The sequence below is a fragment of the Bos javanicus genome, chromosome 17 (assembly GCF_032452875.1).
Source record: "Bos javanicus breed banteng chromosome 17, ARS-OSU_banteng_1.0, whole genome shotgun sequence".
Taxonomy (NCBI): domain Eukaryota; kingdom Metazoa; phylum Chordata; class Mammalia; order Artiodactyla; family Bovidae; genus Bos; species Bos javanicus.
The window spans coordinates 69261892-69282227 of NC_083884.1; positions in this window are offsets into that span (position 1 = coordinate 69261892).

Sequence of the window (20336 nt, forward strand, 5' to 3'; positions counted from 1 at the left end):
GTTGGTCTCGGGCCTCAGTTTGCTCGTCGTTCCAGCCCCCACAGTGGTGGGCGCCGGGTGCCCCAGAGGAAATGGGCCTCTGCCCCCGCTGATGTCTAGGACCTCAGCCCTATCCCTATGTCAGAGGGGAAAGGATCCCCCTTTTCCGGGCTGATGGCAGCACCCCTGACTGCACCTTCATCTGGGCACCCCCCTCGTGCTTCCCATGAAGCAGGCTGTGTACTGGGTCTCAATCGCCCAGTGACCTTCCCACACCCCTCACCTGCCCTCAGTTCCAGACCTGGAAACAAGGGTGCCATACTAGACGGTCGCTCCAGGCACTTCTGCTTCCGGGGTCCCCGTTTCTGGCTCTGGAAGCGGGGTGGTGGGCAGCATGTGGAGTCCCCGGGAGCCCAGGTGCTGCCTACGGGACAGAGGTGGCCCCGTGTGGTCACAGGGCCGCGTGCCATTCACCCTTGGGGTTGAGAACTACCCTTCTGAGCTTAGGGGGTTTTGTTTAAAGTCACTCAGTCATGTTTTTGGACTCTTTGCAACCCCGTGGACTATACAGTCTGTGGAATTCTCCAGGCCAGATTACTGAAGTCGGTAGCTGTTCCCTTCTCCAGGGAATCTTCCCAACCCAGGGACTGAACCCAGGTCTCCCGCATTGCAGGCAGATTCTTTACCATCTGAGCCACCAGGGAAGCCCAAGGATACTGGAGTGGGTAGCATATCCCTTCTCCAGAGGATCTTCCCGATGCAGGAATTGAACCAGGATCTCCTGCATTGCAGGTGAACTTTTTACCAGCTGAGCTACCAAGGAAGCCATACATACATATATATATATAAAACCAGCTTTATATATATGTATTGGAAAGATACATATGAAGTTGTAAAGCTAGAGAATTATGAAGTTTTTAAACACTTCACTATTTTGTTCATTTTAAATGTATAGAGTCAGTAACTAATTCAACTATTTGTGTTCAATAAATAATAAGAAATTGCTGGGTTTTTTTTTAATTGATGTATAATTGACTTACAACGTTGTATTAGTTTCGGGTGTGCAGAAACTGCCACATTTCATTTGCAGTGATTGGAAATAGTCTGATTTCCTACCTAGTCCCAAGCTAGAGAAAGAACCTTATAAATACCAGTCATCTGAAGTTGTTCAGACAATATTTTTACCTTTTTTTTTTTTTTAAGCCAATCCCTGATCCCAAAAAGATAACAATATGCTCTCACAGATGTCAAGATCACCATTCAGTGGGGTTGGAATTAACCGGGGAGACAGGTTGAAATCTCCTCTGCTTTTTTTTCGGTGTCGTTTTTCATTTGCTTTGACCACGCTATAAACCCAAAGCTGCCACAGGATCCGGATGTTTCCCTGGGGTATTTGCAGCCCGGCCCCATGAGGGTCCCTGAGTGGCTCCTGGCATCCCTGCCAGCACTTCGTCCTTCTCTGTGGTCCTCGCCTGAGCTGAGTGCCTTCCAGCCATCCCCAGGGCTGGCCACCCCAGAAGCCTTCGCGTTGGAGGAGTGGGTCGGGAGCCACCCACAGATGTAACGACGAGTTGGCAGCAGGACTCCAGGGGGAAAGGTACTGGTGAGACGGTTGCTGCAACTGTGTCTAATCCAATTTCTCTTGCGCGTCTGGGGAAGAGACAGTCGAGCCGTCCGCATTTCTCCGTCGTCTCCCTCTCAGACAGCCCAGGCAGCTGAGAGGGAGGCCAAGGGCTCCTTTCCCCTCCCGGGCCACGCGGGGCTCCCTGGCAGCCTGTCATTACTGCATTATGGCAGCATGCTGCGGCCGCAATCCTGGCACCGCTAGGGAGGCCGGAGCCGGCTCAGGGCCACTGAGCAGCGCCAGGACCTGAGCCTTCACAGAGGAACCCCCACCGTGTCCCCTCCCGGTTCCCACGTGATGCCTATTCCCTGCTGGAGTAGTAGCCCCAGGATAGCACCTGGTACGTTGCCTCTGAGCTGAAGAAATCGAGACACCTCCCAGTGAGGTCGCTCACTGCATACCCACTCCCTGCCTCCTGGCTCCCCCTCTGCAAAGAGGGCTGGGAGTGACGCCTCTGGGCACCTCTGAGGTGCTGTCAGGCTAACATGAAGATGAGACCCCCCAAAATACTCAGATTTCTAAGGGAAAGGGGATTGCGGGTGTGTGGTGGTACCACCGTATCCTTACAAGTACCAGGAGCTGTACACACGAAGAAACGTGGCATCTTTTCCGTTCACATAACCGTGGGGAGGGCCAAAGGACATCACACGGCCGAAGGGCTCGAAGCCCCCGACCTAGAACTCAGAGAAGACCCGGGTTTCAGCCACTTAGCAGCCATGTGGTCGAGACAAGTTACCTAAGTTTTGGGCCCAGCAGTTTCCTCATCGATAAGGGAGTTTTGTCAGGGTTTGTGGGAGCTGATCGTGCCCAGGGAAGCTCTAAGCCCAGTGACTGTCTCTGGAGGCTTCCTTTGAGGATGGGGCGGGGGGAGTTGCAGGAGGAAGCAGAGGAAAGGGCAGCAGGTGACCCAGAGGAAACCCCAGCCCAAGAGCGACCAGGCCCACCTGTGGCCCCCACCTGGGCCCCTCACTCCACCTGCACCCGGAGCTTAATGATCTGCATCTGGCCTCTCTGTCCTCGCTGTGTTTGCCCAGTGCCAGCTGCAAAGCCCAGGGAGATGATGGATCACCCAGGCTGGGGGCTGCCTGGAGAGGATGTTCTGGCTTCGTCACATTAATACCTGCTGCTCCAGTCAATAATTTACTGGAGGCTCAGGGTAAGCGTGGGTGGGTGGGCAGCCCTTGGCCCACCCGGCACCTGGAGCAGCCCATCCTGAGCCCGTGGGTACCCACTGCAGATGCTGGGGTGGGGGCGGTGGGGGGGGGGTGACGGGCACGCAGCGACCTCATTTTCTCTTATCAGCCATGAGGAAGAAGTCCCCACGGAGTTCTTGCCCATTTTCAATATAAATAATGTAATTCCCCCGCCTGCTTGCTCAGGGAGGAAGGGGCAGCCTTTGATCTGGAGGAATTAAGTCAGTAAACAAAAGGGAAGAAGGCTGCGGAGGTGTCTCCTTGTAGGCACCTGCTGTGCCATTTACCCAGGAGATGGAGCTAAACCCAGAACTGGGGGGAAGTGGACAGCCTCTCTCCTGCCCACCCTCCCCTCGGACCTCTCTGAAGTCTCCCTTCCTCCAGAGCTGCCTTTCCTGGGCCACCAGGCAGCCTGGCCTCTGAAGCCCCAACCCTCCCCAGCAGTGGCTCAGCCTGGTCCTGCATGGTTCCCAGGGGAGGGTGACTCAGGGAGACGTGTGCAGAGTAGTCTGGGGTGGTCTCGGCTGGAGGCGCCCATGACTGGCAGAGCCACTCAGACGGACGGTCCTGCCCTGGCCTGTCGGGGTCCAGCCTGTGCCTCCGGAGAACAGCTCTCTGCTTGCAGCTGTGCGGCCAAGAAGGTCCCTTCCCCAATTCTCCAGGCTCCCTTGTCCTCGAGTGCAGGTCCAATTTTGGATGAGAGGAATCCGGGCCCCTTCCTGTTGCAGGCATCTATGAATGCAGGTGTTTCTAAAAGAATTCCGCAGGCTGGTCTCTTTTACCTCCCTTTTGCCTCTGGGGAGCAGAATAAAGACAGACCCAGGGTCCCATGGGGTGGGGCTGGGGAGAGGGGTCTTGTGGGGTGGCACCCTGCAGGGTCAGCCTGCCTCACCCCACCCTCTCTCCCAGCCCCACCCTCCCTCTGGCACAAACTGGGGAGTGGGCAGTTCTGGTGCCAGCCCCCACGCTGGCATGAAGGGCAGTGGGCAACAGGGCAGGGGGCCTGGCACCGCCTTGTCTCCGGCTACGTGTCCGGCTCCTGACAGCCCAAGTGGCAGCCGGGGCGGCGCGTCAGCCAGGCCTGCTGCGACAGGTGCTCTGCCCTAAAACCCCTGGGGACCCCACAACCCCCAGCTTCTTTGCCCACGCCCGGGTCCCTCCCCCAGCCTTCCGCTTCCAGCCGAGTCCCTCAAGCAGAATCTTTTAAGTCCTTCATATTAGCCGGCAAAGGGGAAACAACCCTCTTTCATCTTAACTGGAGTGAATTTGCATTAACACCTGGGGAGTTCTGTTTGCCTTGAGAAAGCACATTGCTATTCTGAGCTGCACACGCTGGGCGGCCGTCTCAGCGTCCTATTCTTTTATTAATACGGCTTTTCTCTCCTCCCCGCTTTCCCCATGGAATAGAGGGGGAGCAACTGGGGATACCAGGGCTCCCTGCCCCACGTAGGAAGGTCCCCGGAAATGCCGAGAAGGGAGAGCGGGGAGCAGCTCTCAGATGGAGCGGGCATGTATGTCCCCACCAGGGACATCCCTGGGCCGCATCCTCACCCCGCTCCCCGCTCCAGGAGGCCCTCGGGCTCCAGGGGCAGCCCCCACCCCAGCATTCCCATCTGCCAAGCTCTGCTGTGACCAATCTGTACTGGGTGTCAGGTGGAGAGGCGCAGCAAGGCAGTGATCAGGGAGCCGGGGCACGACCCAGAGGGGCTCCTTAGGTGGGGAAGGTGGTCGGAAGGTGTGGAGGACTCAGGCATGTCTCCCACTGGGCCCAGGGGCCCCGGCTGTGACAGTGACACGCAAGTCACGGCATGACAGGTGGGTCTGACCCTCTGCCTGCAGAGCCCGCATCAGCAACTGTCCCATCCTGTCACCGATGCAGCGTCAAGAGTGTTTGCAGGAAATGTGGGGTCGAGGGTGGGCAGAGCTTGGTTGTCAGGTCTCAGACCCGGAGATGGAGGCTCCCAAAGGAGACAGACAATGGAGAAGGAAGGGTGCACAGGGACACCCCTTCCCCGCCCCCTGCTCCTGTTGCTTCTAGTCCTCCAGGAAGCCCAGTACCTCCCCAAGTTCACACCTGGAAGGGACGAGCCTCCCTTCTCCCCTACTCCGGCTCCCGTGGGCCAGGAAGCTGGAGTGGCAGGTGGGTGGGGGCGCGCAGAGTATCCACTAGGAGCAGTGGAAAAGCAATGCCTGTCAGGGCACCCCACCCCACCTCCCACCTCCTGGGGATCCCAGATGATGGGAGGAAGACGCAGGGCAGACAGGGGGGCCGGGCACCATCTCCTCTGGCCAGGCAGAAAAGGGTCCCATGAGGACTAGGTGGGCACCGCAGGGCTGGATCGGGGGCAGCGCTGCTCAGAGGAGAGGGCTCGGCCTCTGGAGCCCCGCACCCGTCTTCCACGGGACAGAGTCAGTTCCCAGCCAGCCGCAGGGTCGTCGCGGATCCCAGGTCTGAGCCAACACCTGCCACAGTGAGACTTTATTAAGCGGGGCCTGCTGCTGTGTGGTTATGGCTGTTCACTATTAGCTCGTCCTGGCTCAGGTGTCAGAGGAGACAGCTCAGGGCGGCAGGAGCCGCGAGGGCGGGGGAAGGGGGCGGTTCTTCCTTTGCTTTGCTCCCACAGCCTGGGCAGACCACCCCAAACTGCCCCCCCATGAAGAAAGGGGGGCAGGATATGGGCAGTTGGGGCCCCTGAGCTCGGGCCCCCTGGGTTCACACAGGAGAGGGGCTGGTAGTCGCATATGTCTCTGAGTAGGTGACCCTGGAGCAACCTGGGCTCAGCCCCCGGGACTTGGAGAGGAGCCCCGAGGGTTCAGGAGCCCTGCACCGGTGGCAGCATTCCACAGGGATCCCTGGACCCCACCCCGCCACCGCAGACTGCCCACCCCCCATCCCTCCAGAGACTGGGTCCGTGCCAGGGGCCACAGCTCCTCTCTCGGTGACATTTACCGGCTGGGAAGTGGCCACCGAGTCGTGAAATCAGTGCCGGCCTGGGGCTAGCCCACTTCATTAGACCCGGCTCTGCTTCGCTGGGTAGGTCGGCACAGGCCAGGCCCAGCACCCCTCTATACACCCAGCCCCGCAGCTCCTCCAGGCTGTCCCAGCCCCGCTGCCTGCCTCAGGGGAGCAGGCCCGGCCCCCCCACCCCAGCACTGACCCAGGGTCCCCTGAGTACCTGCTCAGGCCCCGAGGCGGGGATTACAACGAGTGATCGTGTACGCCCCGGCACTGCTGGTCCCAGCAGGACCACGCTCACCGCCCTGCACACGGGCCCAGTCGTAGCAGTGGCTCCCACTTCAGTCCTGGCTGCATCTTAAGGCCCTTGGGCTGTCACCACTGTGGGATGGGAGAGGGGGGCAGAGTGAGGCTCAGAGACTGACTTCTTGAAGCTGGGGTGCGAGCCCCATCCTACCTCCACCTGGGCTGTTCTGCCCTCAAATGAGCTGGGTGTGGCCATCGGCCCCCTAAGGGGGCTCCCAGTGAGGACAAGATGGGGTGGGGGGCAGGATATGTGGGAGGGGCTCTCTGGGGTGCTGTCGGATGCTGGGAGGTGAGATCCCATCCTGGCCTTCACCCCCACAGCAGGGGAGGCGTTGGGGAGGCTGGGCTGAGCGCGGTGCTCTTGGAGTGTGTGGGGTTCATTCTTGAGCCCCCCACTCTGAGGAAAGGTGTGGCTCTGGCCCGATCGAGCGAAGGTCTGCGGTGGGCATGTAGGCACCTCTCATCACCTCCCAGCTGGGGGACCCCAAGCAACTCAGATCATCCCCCGCTTTGAGCTCCAGTTTTCGAAGCTGGAAAACAGGGTCACCAACATCCGCCTTGGATGACTAAACGAGAACGCACTTTAAGTGCAGACTGCGCCTGGCACCGAGGCCGCCATCACTGCCAGGGAGCACGCGCCAGGCAGGATGCTGTCTGCCCGCCACACTCCCAGTACCGAGCGTGATGGATGCAAAACCCAGTCCCACATCATCCAGGGTGCCTGGGGAAGGCAGGCAGGCGGCCGAAGCCTTCTCGTCCGGTGCCCTGGGTGCTCAGTCCTGTGGGTACTTAGTACTCAATAGCTGAGTGAATGAGTCCCCCCCAATTTGTGGAGTGGGGAGCCCCCCCACCTGTGGGGTGAGGCTCTTCAGTCCGACTCCCCGGGGCCATTGTGCAATTCAGGTGAAATGATGGCTCAGAAAGCATTTGTTTTGATCATTGAAATACGAAGGAGGAGGGAGGCGGTGACTTCTCAGCAAACCAGGGAGAGGTTCCAGGCCATGATGTCCCCCTGGCCCCGCTGGCCGGGTCAGCCGAGCTGTACTTACCACAGGGCCTGGTCATCACTCAGCCACCCCCTCCCGAAGCCCTTCTGGCCCAGAGGAGCATCCATCAACGTCTCCTTCCCTCTGACAGCCCAGACAATTAGCTAGTCCCGCCTGAATCTGATGGCCCTGCCACTCACAGCCACCATCTTTGCTTCCCCCTCCTCTGCCAGGGGCCAGGCCAGGGGGTGGGGTAGGGGGTAGGGGCACAAGGCAGGCACAGCGTGAATCCCCGCTTCTGGGGCACCACCGTGTGCCCATTTTACAGACGAGGACCTTGGCTCCCAGAGGCCAGAGACCTGCCCAGGGTCACACGAGTGAGGCCCAGAGCTGTCACTCAAACACAGACTGGTCTGGCTGCGGGGTCCACACTCTTTATTTCTGTCGCCCTTGTTCCGGCCTCAGTCTCCCCTGTGCTAAGAGAGCTGCAGATTTCCTCCAGGCCCCCCATCCAGAGCCCGGCAGAGGGGCCACTGCCTGCTCACCCCACCCCAGCATCCCAGGGACAGTGTGACGGATGCGGGTCCCTTGGGGGGCAGGAGCGACACGCCCACACACCCGCAGACCGACCCCCGGCTGATGGAGCTCCCCCTCGGGGGTGCGGCTCCATCTGGTCAGGCGCGGCGCCAGGCTGATGGATGGGCCACCCGCCCGGCCACCCGCACCCTCACAGCTGTGCTCCAGGGTCAGCAGGGCAGGCTCTGGGGCCCCTCATTCAGTCATTCAACAAACACAGGCTTAGCAGGGGGCCCACCATGTGCTGGAACTCAGAGCAGACAAGATGGGCTAGGAAACCAGCTGTCACTCTTCCGTGTGACGGGCGTGTCATGGGGCGGTTGTAGGAGTCGGAGGGGGCCTCTGACCCGAGGGACCAGGTTGATGAATATGATGATGGCAGAGGGAGCAGCTGGTGGGACGGGTCAGAAGTGAGGAAGGCGAGAGGTAGTCACACGGCTGTGATAGATTCAGGATGACCGAGGCGTGGGGAAGGCATGGGGTGGGGGCCCGGGCAGGCTGGGGAGTGGGGCAAGGCCAGCTCGGGCTCGCCTCCGGGTGGAGGGGAGTGAAAGCTAGGTCGGCGCTTCCAAAAGATGCCGCTGCAAAAGCGGGATGAATCGAGAGACTGGCATTGACATATATATATATACGCTCATGTGTAAAACAGACAGCTAACAGGAAGCTGCCGAACAGCACGGAGAGCTCAGCCCAGTGCTCTGCGATGACCTGGATGGGTGGGGTGCGGGGGAAGGCTCAACAGGGAGAGGATAGGTGTATCCTTAGGGCTGATTCACATTGTCGTGCGGCAGAAACCCACACAACATTGTAAAGTAATTATCTTCCAGCTGAAAAATAAAAAGACCCCACTGCTGCCAGGGGGAGAGCGGCCTGCCCAGGGTCTGCAAAAATGAGGGGTGCAGACGCGGCCCTGGCCAGTGGGACTGGAGGGGGCCACGAAGCGGAGGGAGTGAAAGATTCTAGAGCCGACAGTGGGTGGGCGGCAGAAGCTAGGGGCGGGGGGTGATGGTCTGAGCCCCACTTTATAGATGAGGAAACCAAGCCTTGCAGACCAGGCAGCACTAGCCCAAGGTCACAGAGATGGAGCGGCAGGGCTGGGCGGGGGATGACGCTGCACGGGAGCCGCACGGGACTGACCCCCGGCTGATGGAGCTCCCCCTGCCAGCCCTGGCCTCCAAACCTTGACCCTGGCCCCAGCCTGGCCGGGCGAGGGAGTCCGAGAACAGCCTCTGCTGCCGCCTCACTCAGGGAGGCAGCTGGCCCCTTGGTGCTGCCGCGGACAGGAGCCCGGCAAGAAATATCACATCATTAAAATGACAAATTCCTTCACTAACTGAACTGGAAGGCCTGCCTCCCTGCCTCAGATCACTCAGCCCCCTCCTCCCCGGCCCCCGGCTCATCCCCCCCGCTCCCAGTCCGGCAGGAGAGCGTGGCGGGACCACTGCCTTGTCCCTGAGATGACCTTGGGTCTCCAGCCCTCCAGCGGGGACCAGGGAGGAGGGGGGCTCTCTGTTCTACAGGTGAGGAAACAGAGGCTCGGAGAGGGGACGAGACCCACCAGTGGGGGCTCCCTCCTCTGCAAGGGTCCCCACCCCAACGTAGTGGCCAGGGCTCCCTGGGTGATCTCGAAGCCCACATCTGACTGCAGAATTCCACGGCCGTGCCCTGCCCCTGCTCAGAAGAACAAGGCCACAGCAAGACTCTGTTCCAAGACTCTATTCCAGAACGCTGCCGTGATGTGTCACGGCACCTTTCCCAGGGCCCATCCTTGTCTCTCTCCTTGGGGGGGCGGGGGGATACTTGTCTGAGAACCATGTTGTGAGGACGGGGCAGGGCTGGTTCTCCTGGATTTACAGGCAGGAGCCCCCCCGGGGCGGGGCGGGCTGAGGCAGGCTGCTGCCCTTGGTTTCCCCATTTGACAGCAGGTCCTCTGGACCAAAGCTGAGGCCGCGCCACGTGGGGCCTGGTGAGTACTGAGTGAGCGCCTGTCTCTCCCCGCGCCCACCTGTGCACACCCACATCTCATCCACGCCTGCCCACACGGGCCAAGCGCACTGCACACCCAGACACATGGGATGTGGGCCCAGCCCTGGGCTCTGGGGTCCCGAGCGCTCAGACCTATCCACCCCCGCACACATGTGTGCACACACTTGGCCACAGCCGCACACGCCCTCGCCCACCCCTCAGGCACCCACCAGCCCCGTCCACATACATCTGTGTCCCGCGCCCACAGCCATCAGGAGCCCCACGTGGAGTCCGGGCTCCTCCAGGGAGCAGGGCAGGTGAACAGATGCCGGGAGAGGCCGCCCGGCCCCACAGGCAGCCTGATTCCCAGAATGACCCCCCCACTCCGCGGCCCTCCTCCAGGCCCAGCCAGCAAGGACAAGCCGTCTGCCCGCCCGCTGTCCTGGTCTCCTTGGACGCAGACAGATCCCACGGAGGCGTCTGGCGCATCCTGACTCGGCCGCAGCCACCACACCAGCCGACAGGCCCCTTCCCCGTGCCCAGCGCCGTCCTGCCGTCCTCCCCCACCTGCAGGGCGACTGCGCCGGCGCCCCCGTACCCCACCCTCCCAGGGTGGAGAGGCAGCTTCTTTCAGGAATCACCACGAGGGGGTCTCCCAAGCCTTCCCACCTGACCTTGGGCCGGTCCTGCCTCCCTCAAGACCTCCATTTTCCCGTCTGGAAAATTGAGAAGGAGTTTTGACTAGAAATCTGCCAAAGTCTTGTCCATCTCTGGCTGGGCCATTCTCCCAAAGGGTGGGAGAGGGGGGTTAGGGGAGATACAGGGAAGAGGAAGCGGATTCAGGTGGGGATGGCCCCTCCCTGGCCCAGCACCAGGCCTAAGACACTTTGGGGCTGGAATACCCCAGGGTCTGTGCGTGGTGAGCATGCTCTCGGGCGATCCGGCCCCCTCCCAGTGGGCACTTCATTACCAGCTCACAGATGAGGAAACTGAGGCCTGGAGAGAGGCCACGGGGAGCCTAGAGCCCCCTGCCCCGGGTCCCTGCACTTGGCCTTCCCCGAGGGCCACAGTGTGGGAGCTGGGCGAGAGACTGCTCCCTGTCCTGCCGGCGGTCAGGGAGGGTGGTGTTCCGGGAACGGCCTTCCCCAGCGCCAGGCGCCTCCCGACTCCCCGCTCCCGCTCCTGGCTCCAAGCCCACCCCTCGGCACTGCCCATCCATCTGCTGTCACTTCCTGGCAGGGCCAGCAGGCCATACATCACCCAACGACGACGAAGCCTGAGGCAGCCTGGCTGGGCGGGCGGGCCGGCGCCCGCCCCTGCGGGACCCACCCTGGGGCTGAGGGTGGGGTTTCAGGCACGGACTCCTGCCTGTGAACAGGGAGCTGGGGCCAGCAGAGGAGGGGTCTCCTTGGAGTCCCAAAGCCCACCCCGGGAGATAGCCACTGCCTGTACGGGGGGAGACACAAGTGGCCGTTGCGGGCCATGGGGTGACCTGAAGGGGAGTGCGGGCCAGCCAACAGCCCGCAGGCGGAGGGCACTTGGCACTTGGTCGGTGGAGCACTTGGCGGGAAGACAAAGATTCTTGTCTCCCCGGCCCCACCTGCCGAGTCATTTGCTGATGTAGGTCACAGTCTCCTGATGGAGCAATGCTGGAGGAGGGCAGGGGGAAGGCTCACACTTGCCAGCGGGGAGGGGTCCTCAGTCACCACCCTACCCCACGTCCGCCTCCTGCCGCCCTCAACCCGCACACCCCCACACCTCCTGCCCTCACCTCCCAGGGCTGCCTCTGTAGGGAGCCTCCAATTCTGCATTCATTCATTCCCTCATTCATTCAACAGCCTTGTATGAGCATCTGCTCTGTGTCACAGCACTGGGATGCGGCCACCAACAAATCCAGCAACAGGCACAGACAGAAAGTCCACGGCATGTTAGGCTGTGGTTTAGGGGCAGGCCAGGGCGGTAAAGCAGGACAGTGGGAGAACAGGTGTGGCCTGTCTTTGTGTGTCTTCTTTTTAAGCAAGGATGTGGCCAAGGAAAGCCCATCAGGAAGGTGACCTTTGAGTAAAGACCTGAAGGAGTGAGCAGTGAGGGTGTCCAGGGAGAGAGCCTTTCTGGCAGACAACAGAGCAAGTGCAAAGGCCCTGAGGCAGCAGGAGCAGGTGAGCAAGGGGGAGAGTGGAGGGCAGAGAGGTGCAGAGAGGTTCACTAGGCTCCTTTGGGAGTAGGTGGATGCCGTTGGAAGGCTGGCAGGGGAACCACGGTTAGGTCAGGAGAGTGGCCAGGGCTTGCTCCGGGGACCGGTGTGAGGGCATCTGGTAGAGGCCCTCTGTCTGTGGTCTACCTGTCCTCCTTCCCTCCTTTTTCTTTTTTCCTTTTTCTTTCCTTCATTAATTAATCCAGCAAATATTTTTTGAAGGCCAGAAATAGATGGAGCCTCTTGTTAACTCAATTCAAAGGACACTCCCCTCTGCCCACACCCATCAGATGGCACCTCACAGTGTCTTCCCCGAGGGCCTAGGGTGGGGCTGGACCCCCTCGGCCCCCTCCATGCTCCGGTTGTCAGCCCACCTGTCCCTTCACACAGATGCAGGGTGACAGGGTGAGAAAAGCCACCGAGTGCTGGTGTCCAGGGCCGGCGAGTCTCAGACGCACACACGAGGCTGGTGTGGAGCACACACGAGGCTGTCCCCTCCCCTCCCTGGGCCTCAGTTACCCCACCTGTGAATTGAGCAGGGCCAGAGGACGGACAACCTCTTTCTAGTCTAAAATGCAGACACTTCGTGATTCTCTCCCCAACCCAGAGCCCTGGGAGCCCAGGGAGGGCCTGGGCTTGATGGAGTCGCTCCACCCCATCTACAGGAACTGAGCTTTGAGCTCGGAGGGTCCTCCTTTCCTCTAGACTCGGTGGAACCCCAGGTCTGGGAGGGGCATGCACAGACCCTGACTGGCACCCCCCACCCCACTCAGCTGCCCCAGGAGCCCTGTGCAGGAGGCGCCAAAGAAGAGCAAGAGGTCTCAGTGGTGACCGAGCCCCAGCCGGGGACGGAGCCCTGCTGGCTGCTCCCTGCCCCTGGCCCTGCATGGCACCCCAATTCACCCCGACCCCCCATAGCTCCTCTAATTACATAGCCATAAAGCACAAATCTCTAATGATCCAATTAGTAACGCCATTACTCCTCTGTCCAGGATTAAAATTACCAATTAAACTGCTGTCGATTGTATCATCACTTAGGCTCGACACGACCGGGGCACTTCGGGCCACAGAGGCCCATTAGCGGGCCCTCGAGCAGGGCCCTGGCCAGGGCCAGGGCTACAGGCCTAACTCAGCAGCTCAGAAGGAAGTCCCGCCACCCACCGCCCCCAGCGCCCTGGTGCACTGCCCTGGTCCTGTCCCCCAACATAGGGGCTCCAAAAAGATCACAGCCCAGTTCCCGACGGAACCGGAAGAGGCCAGGGGAGGAGGGACTTCGGCAAAACCAGCCTCTGTCTGGGCAGCGCCTCCGGTCTGGGTGTTCCCCCACGTTCCCCTTGTCAGACTCACTGTTTCATGGCCCAGCATCTCAGTGCCAGGCCAGCCTGCACAGCTGAGTCCTAGGATGAAGGGTTGGAAGCACTCCTGTGAAACTTGGCCCCCACAACCCCGGCTCCCAGGGGTTCTTTCTGCTTCCATGGTGCCCTCTGCCCCCAGCCTCGAGGTACCATCCTTACACCATGTCCCTGCTATCTGATGAGCTGCTCACAGATCAGGACAGCCCATCTCCCAGGTGACAAGCAGGTGCTCCTTTTGGGGAGGGGCCTCAGTGTCTTGTCTCAGCACAGGGGAGATCTTAGAGCACAAAGTCAGAGCCCAGGGAACAGGCAAGTGTTGGCCCTGCCTGGGGGTGGAGGTGAAGTGAGCTCCCTGTCCCTGGAGGTATGCAAGCACAGGCTGGACCCAGGCCACGTGGTGGTAGGCGGAGGCAGCAGCTCACACATGCATGGCATGGCATGTGAGCTTAGTCGTGTCTGATTCTTTGCGACCCCATAGACTATAGCCCACAAGGCTCTTCTGTCCGTGGGATTTCCCAGGCAAGAATCCTGGAATGGGTTGCCATGCCCTCCACCGGGATATCTTCCCGACCCAGGAATCGAACCCTTGTCTCTTGCCTCTCCAGCATTGGCAGGCGGCTTCTTTACCAGCTGAGCCACCGGGGAAGCCCCCAGCTCACACATGGAGAAGCATAAACGCTGGGCTGGATGATTGAAGTTGGGGAATGAATCTGGTTCTCCTGAGAAAGAATTTGAGATGTCAGGATCTGAGAACGCCCTTGGAGAAACCAGAGGCTTCAGTCTTCTGATGTCCAGCCCTTGCTCTGGAGGTGTTTCTGCAACAGGAGGGGGCAGGGGCTGGGGTGGGGGTACTGTGGGCAGGGCCCGGGCAGCTGGAGACAGGGAGGCAGGCACCAGCCTGAGAACTCAGCCCCGGGGGCGGTATGCTAAACGCTGCTGGTCCCCAGCATCACAAGGACCGCTCTGAGACACCAGTGGAGTGGTAAGAGCGAACCGTGTGCTCTGCCCCAGACCCCAGCTCAGTGCTGTCCAAGCCATCCTCCTGGGTTCGTCCTGGGATGCAGCTGCCCTTATTCCCAACAGCTGGCGCGAGGTCACATCGTCTCTCTCTTTCTCTCTCAGGTCTGATCCCAGAGGACAGGTCACGGCCCCCTGGCAGGGGCAGGGTGTGCCAGGTGAGGCCACAGAGCCCACCCACAGTGTCTGCCATTTCACACTGTTTGAACAGCCCCCCGTTCAAATGGAAGTTGACACACAAGCTCTTTTATGCCACAGTGAGAAAAGCGGAAAGGACCTCGCCCTGTCCAGAGGTGGCCATACCCTGCAAGGAGGGGAAGCCTCCCCCTCCCCACCTCTCCCACCCCCGGGCCGGTGCCCAGGCAGGCCAGACGTGGGGTCTCTTCTAGAGGAGCGGCTGCCCTGGGCAGATCTGTCGAGTGTCTCATCAGAGGCAGCAGACTGAGGCAGGGATCCGGGAGCCCAGAGCAATTAGGAGCGGGCCTCGTGCCTGTCTCCCGCCAGCTGCCACAGCTGTCACTCAGGAAGCGGGCCTGGAGCGGGGGCTGGGCCCCTGACGCCCCAGCCAGCCAGCAGCTTGCCCCAAGGGGGAGACCACAGCCCAAGGGGACCAGGGACAGGGAGTGCTGTCCCACCCTGGGAAGGGACATCATCCAATTCCTCTGGCCCCAGCCCAGACTGTTTCCAGACCAGACCTTCCTCTGTGGAGCTCTAAGAGCTCTAAGAGTTCTCATTCTTGGAAGCTCCTGGGAAGCTTTTTAAAAGCATTCCCTTGGACTTCCCTGGTGGTCTTCCCAGTGGCTAAGACTCCACTCTCCCAATGCAGAAAGCCCGGGTTCAATCCCTGGTCATGGAACTAGAGTCCACATGCTGCAACTAAGACCCAGCACAGTCAAATAAAGAAAGAAATATTTTTAAAAACTAAAAGTACCCTCGCCCAGGGCCCAGCCAAGCAGACTCTCTGGGGGAGAGGCAGGTGGGGGGTGGGGCTAGGAAGTGCCTGTGTCCGTCTCTCCCCAGTCAGGTTTTTGCGTGTTTTTTACATCAAACCCAGTCCCGAGGACTAGAAGCTTCTCTGCTCCTGTGGCCATGCCTCCCTCTGCCTCTCAGACTTCTCCTGGGCTCAGAGAGTGTGACAGCTGGAAAAGGGGCTCCCGGGTCCCGCCTCTCAGCATGTCCCAGCGCCGTGCGTGCCAAGACCAAGGCGCCAGGCACTGGCACCTGGTGACCGGGCGTCACGCCCCAGGCACAGGACGGCAGCCAGGTTTCACCCCAGCCACGCTAGACTCCAAGTCCAGTCCTCTTTTTGTCCATCATCGAGTTGATTCTCAAGGAGTAACAATTTTAAAGACTTGTCCCTTCCCCTCTGTTTCCCTTTCATGGACTCTGCCTCCTGCTCTGTCCTGTACACCTGTGTCACCTGCAGGAGCTGGCCTCTGGGGGCTCAAAGAGGGTGTCCAGGCCTGCACGCCCCGCATGGCTGGGTGTGCCTCTGCAGGTCTATAAATTCCATTATTCATCAAGTGACCGTGTGAGTTTGCCCGGACGATGAATATTTTATTCACCTCTACACACTGTCCCCAGCGGATTCTTGGAACAATATTGTTCCCTAGCCAAGGAGCAGAGGCCAGAGCCTCTGCCCTCCCTGGAGCGCCCCTCCCCGACCAGCGTCCCCCAGCAGGTCCCGAGTTTGGGCAGGGCTGTGGTCAGCGGTCCAGGCAAAACCCTGCATGCGATGCTTGCCCTCCATCCACTTTGATATCCTGCCCTGGACAATGGGTTCATGTCTTGTCAGGGCCTCCCAGATCCCTGCACAACTCCACCCCGTGTGGTGGAGCTCTCCCTGGTGCTGAATGTGGGTGGAGACAGGATGCCGGGGAGCATGCCGGCTTTGAGAGGAGAGGGCTCCAGTCTCCGGGTTGGCAGGGGAAGCCTCCAGCTTCTGCACGGGGAAGTCCCCAGTTCTCTCATCTTGCCTCCCTGCCTGGTGGATCCTTCCAGAGTCTTGGGAGTGTGGGGGAGGGGTCACCTCTCCCAGGGTCTCCAGGACGCTGAGCCAAGGACTAGTGGGGGAAGTCCCTGGAGACTCCTGTCTGGAAGGCCCACAAGTCTCCGGATAGCACCCCAGGGAGTGCGGTGTGATGACAGTGGCACCTTCCCCAGATGGGGGAGCGACAGACACAATTCACACCCTGCGATCTCGCCATCTGCTCCCCCGTGACGTGCAGAGGAGAGGACGGGGCTGCAGCGCCACAGGGTGGGTGGGCTGGTGTGCGATCTCTCGTTCATTCATTCATCCCCTCATTCATCCTCTAAGCAGACCTTCACCCAGCCCCTGCCACCTTCCCAGCCTAGCCCTGTATCAGGCACTCAGATCTGGGGTGTGCAGACCCCCGGATCCTGCCCTCCAGAGCTGAGTGGGGGAGTGGTCCTCTCATGTGTCTGAGCTTCTGCCCACCCTGGCTCCTCCTCCTGGAGTTCCTTTGGCTTGTACTAAGCCACCATGTTCCATCCTCAGCCACCATGTTCAGCACTTCACTTGCAGGAACTAAGCATTCACTCTGCGGGCTGGATGTGTTCCTATTTAACAGGTGTGTAAGCTGAGGCTCAGACAACCAGAGGCACAGGTCCAGCTCTGGGGTCTCCATGTGGAGCTCTTACTGCTCTTGGCACTGCTTGCCCCCCACCATGTCAGGAAAATTTCAAGCCCTGTTTCTATGACCTTCTTCTGCAAAAAAACCCTTCTTCCCCCACTCCAACCACCACACCTGCCTTTCAGCAGGCAGTGAGCTTTGTCCTCAGGGGCTTGCTCTCAGAGCCTCCTCTCTGAGGCCCCTCTCCCTCATCCTCTGACTCCCAGCCTGGCTTGCTCGCAGGACTTGGCACCCAGGGGCTGCCCCACGAAAGGCTGAGAAGGTCAAGGAAGCTTCCTAAAGGAGGCAGCTTTCCTCTGAGCCTGGAAGGGCAGAGACAGCAGACGACCCAGAGCCTGACTCCCCATCCCATTCCCTACCCAGCTCCTGCCTTGAACTTGAGCCCCAGCCCTGCCACCCCAGCATGACCCAACCTGGTCCCTTCGGCTCCCTGAATGGGGGTGCCCTTGACCATAAGTTGGGGGCGCCCTTGACCATGAGTTGGGGGCATGACCAAACTGCCTTCAGAGTCTTAGAGGACTCCGTGCAGGTCCTAGGCACAGCCAAAGTGCAGCCCAGCTGCAGCTCGTGGCATGTGGAAGACTCCCTGGACACACAGCTGGCTCCATGGGCTGTGACTTTGCACCAGGGGAGAGGACAGTGACTGGCCTGAGGTCAGGGATGACCCTGGCAGAGGGGTGCTCCACGACCTTGCTGCTATAATCCCTTGGTGTTATAAACCAGGTGAACCCTGTCCCTTTGGCCAGGTGGGATCCTGCCCCAGGGAGCAGCCTGGCCAAGAGATGGTCACAGACCAAGGCTGAGGCCTGGAGGGAGGCCCATGTCTCCAGTGGACACCCACACCGTCCCTCAGCCAGACCCGCAAGTAGTGCAGGGCAGGCCCCCCTGCTGGTTTTTGTCTGATTTACTTAGGGATGGCTTCTGCCAGTCCTTGGAAGCTTCTTGGCCTGGGAATCAGGGGGGATGCCGTGGGAGCTCTGTCAGGCCAGCACCAACATGCCCTGTGACAGCCTCTTGGAAAGTCACCGAGAGCCAGTTTCCCACCAGCCCCTTGGCAGGCTCCAGCCCACCCTCCATCAGCGCGGGGGTCCCCAGGAGCCAGCTGGCCACTCAGTAGACACCAAAGGAGAGAGCCGCTGCCACTCAGCCTCCCAATCAGTAAGTCGAAGCTCTAATTATTATTATTTCATATTGCTCGGGGTGGGGGGGTAGTTTTCATGCTAATAGGAAATCCTAAGAGACACAGGGAGGCCCAGCCAGACACCACTCATACGTTAACGTCTCTCCATCCTCACCACCGCCCTGGAGGTAGCACTGCCGCCATCACTTCATAAGGGAAACTGAGGCCCCAGGAGGTTAGAGGAGATGACTAAGTGGTAGACACGGCGGCCCCAGGTCTGTCTGGCTCCGAGGGCCGGGTTCTTTCTTCCCAGTTCCTCTGCTCCAGCAGAAGAACCGAGGGAGCACAGAAACTCGGCTCTAAGGGTGGGATGTCGGACCCAAGACGTGTGGATGAGGAGGGCTTCAGCGGGGGCTTTTCTGGAGACTCTCACACCCCCAGCCCCAGGTCCTAACGGGCACCTGCTGGTCCATAGAGGCTGGGAAGACAGCCCAAGAGCTGCGGTCCTGCCTGGCTCCTCTGCAGGCTCTAGATGCTCCTGGGAGCCTTGTCCACAGCCAGGCGCGAGAAGTGCGGGGGCCAGGCCTGGCCCGGCCCAGCTCAGCCAGGGTTGGCATCGCTCCCTGAGCCCCTCTCCCCAGGCTGTGATTAATCAGCGACAAAAAGCAGTAAAATGTAATCAGACTGGGGAGGGCAGGGCCGGCAGGGCCGTGGCAATCAGCTTTCCCCCTGGGGCCGAAGGCTGATTGGACCAAAGAGGGGAGGGAGGTGGTTCCAATGGGGCCTCTATGGAAGGACTGATGCTGAAGCTGAAGCTCCAATACTTTGGCCACCTGATGCAAAGAGCCGACTCACTGGAAAAGACCCCGATGCTGGGAAAGATTGAGGGCAGGAGAAGGGGATGACAGAGGATGAGACGGTTGGATGGCATTATCGACTCACTGGACATGAATCTGAGCAAACTCCAGGAGATAGTGAAGGACAGGGAAGCCGGGCATGCTACAGTCCATGGGGTCGTAAAGAGTCGAACACAACTGAGCGACTGGACAACAACAGGGGCAGGGTCTGCATCTGGAGCCATGGTGAGGCCTGGGGGCCAAGGCCTCCCCCATAAATATGCATGGACATCTGTGAACACAGGCCCGCACCCAAGGGCTGCACACTGCCCCCCCACCTGCCTACTGGCCCCTGCCCTCATCTCCTAGCTCACAGCCTTGGCACACGCAGGTGGCCGCACACCCTCCCAGCACACGACCATCTCCATGTGGACTTGAAAACACACGTACACACCCTGTGGATAACAGGGTGTAACATGCACACACACATGCTGTCCCCTCACTCCACAGGCACACGTGCCTGGGGCCTGGGACAGCCCTGCACAAGTACTGGGTCTAACTCCGAGCCATGTGAACTGACCAACCCTCCCAACAGTCCCCACAGGCACCCAGCCACCTCTCTGTCCCCCATGGCCTCCCCCGCCTGGCTCCCTCTCTGCAGGCTTAGTGGTGATGAACGTCTGGGAAGGAGCCAGGATTGGGGCTCCACTGCTGGGGGGCAAGGTCAGGGGCCAGGTCTCAGCCACAGAGCAGGGGAGACTGCCCAAGACCTATCCCCAACTCCTGCCAGCCGGCCCTGCCACATGACCTTGGTCAACGCCCTTCTTCCTCGGACTCAGTTTCCCCACTCTGGAGCCTTTCCTGGCACCAACACTGTGTGATTCTCTTCGAGGACTCAGGGGCCGCGGGGCCAGACCTCCGCTGGCTGCCAGGTATCTCGTCCTCGACTCCCTGCTGTCTGTTCGAGGCGGGTGGGGGCCAGCCAAGGGGCTGGAAGGAAGGGCCCCACCCCCACCCCACCCCACCCCATCTTAATTTAATCCGGGTGGCTGCGGACTTGGTTTGTATGGGGGTGGGGGTGGGCGAGTGAGCCTCTGTAGGGAGAAAGAGGAGCCCGGGCCAAAGGGGAGAAAGAACCCCCGGCCGGCTCGGGCGGCCACGCAGGGGCCGGCGGCGGGAAGGGGCGGGCGGGGTGGGGGGAAGCGCGGAGGGGGCGGGCGAGCGGCGGGCGGGGGAGGCGGGGAGCGCAGCCAGCGCGACACGGAGCGAGCGAGCGAGCGAGCAGGGGAGGCGGCGAGAGCCGGAGCGGCGGGCCGGGCGGCCGCGCCGGCGAGCGGACGAGCGGGCGGCCAGCAGCGCGCAGCGCGGAGCGCGCGGGGCACCGAGGAGCGGGAGCGGCGGGAGCGGCGGGCGCAGCGCGCAGCGGCCCGAGCGGAGAGGCCCGAGCGGCGCCGCCCCCGCGGCCCCTGCGGGGCCCCGGCCGGGAGCCCGACGAGGGAGGGGGCGGCATGGACCGGCGGCCCGGGGCGCGGGGGCGCTAGGCCCCCGGAGGGGCGCCCCCCGCCTCGCCGCCCT